We start from the raw sequence: 1,087 nt of genomic DNA, 5'->3' as shown, positions 1-1,087 counted from the left end.
GGACCCCCGTTCCATCTTCTTCCACGGCCGTTACCGCCCCCTGCAAGGTCAAGGCTGGCTTGGGAGCCTCCTGTCTGTCTCCTCACGCCCCCGACCCCTCGAAGTGCAGCAGACAGCAGGCCCGGGATGTCCCTGGCCTCATCCTAGCCCAGAGCCTGGCACGACTTCGCGCCCAGGAAACACCAGCAGCAGGACGGGAGAATCCTTCCGCCTGACCCGGCCTCAGTGTTCTCGGCCGCAGAATGGAGAGAAACAGGCCTCCTGCGGGTCCACCTGGCTCTCCCTCCGCAGGTGCTCCCTCCGCAGAAAGGAAAGACCCCGCCCCTCCATCTCGCCTCCTTGAGGCCGGGAAGCCCCTCACCTCGGAGGACCAGGCAGAGGAGACCCTCAGCCCCTCGGCCATGACAGCTCGGCCCAGCGTCTGGCTCCCGGCTCCCCTGTGTGTCCAGCCCCTACCTCCAGGGATCTGTCCTTGAATGCCCCAGTCCAGTTCTTCCTCTGCCAACTTCACTTCCAGAACAGTCTATCCTCACACTCCCCAGGGCACCTTGAATAGTCCGGAGCGACCCATGCTATTTCCTGCCTCCAGACCTTGTGCGCGGTCCCTGCCACCTGGAATGCCCTTTCTTGTCCCACGTAGTACTAGAAAACTCCTACTCATCCTTTACAGCCCCAACTCCAAGGCCCCTCCTCCAGCAAGCCTTCCCTGAGCCTCCCACACTGAGACAGACTCTCTCCCCACGCTGGCCTGTGCCCCTGGGTAAGTCTGGGCCCCTTGAAGGACAGGGCCCAGGAGCCCCGACCCCACTCGGCCACACCGTTGTTGTCCACAATTGCCGAAACAAGCTCTCGACTGTGTGTTCTTGGGCCTGGCTGCGGACTCTCTGGTCCCCCCGGCCAGTCTCTTGGAAGCGATGTCCCGGCTGGGCCTGGGGCCCAGGCGCCAGCCCTGACGGTGGGACTCGAGGCACCGCGCCCGCGGAGGAGGGGGCGTCTGGCTGTCTCTCCTGCACCCCCAACACGCTCTGGGCGGTGGAGTGGCCTCGGAGCTCGGAACTCAGGAGGCGCAGGGCGCAGGGCGCGGGCG

The sequence above is a fragment of the Carlito syrichta genome, unplaced genomic scaffold (assembly GCF_000164805.1).
Source record: "Carlito syrichta isolate Samal-C Ts95f unplaced genomic scaffold, Tarsius_syrichta-2.0.1 Scaffold153613, whole genome shotgun sequence".
Lineage (NCBI taxonomy): Eukaryota > Metazoa > Chordata > Mammalia > Primates > Tarsiidae > Carlito > Carlito syrichta.
The sequence above is the reverse complement of the archived record's forward strand: the minus strand, read 5'-3'. Positions refer to the sequence as shown.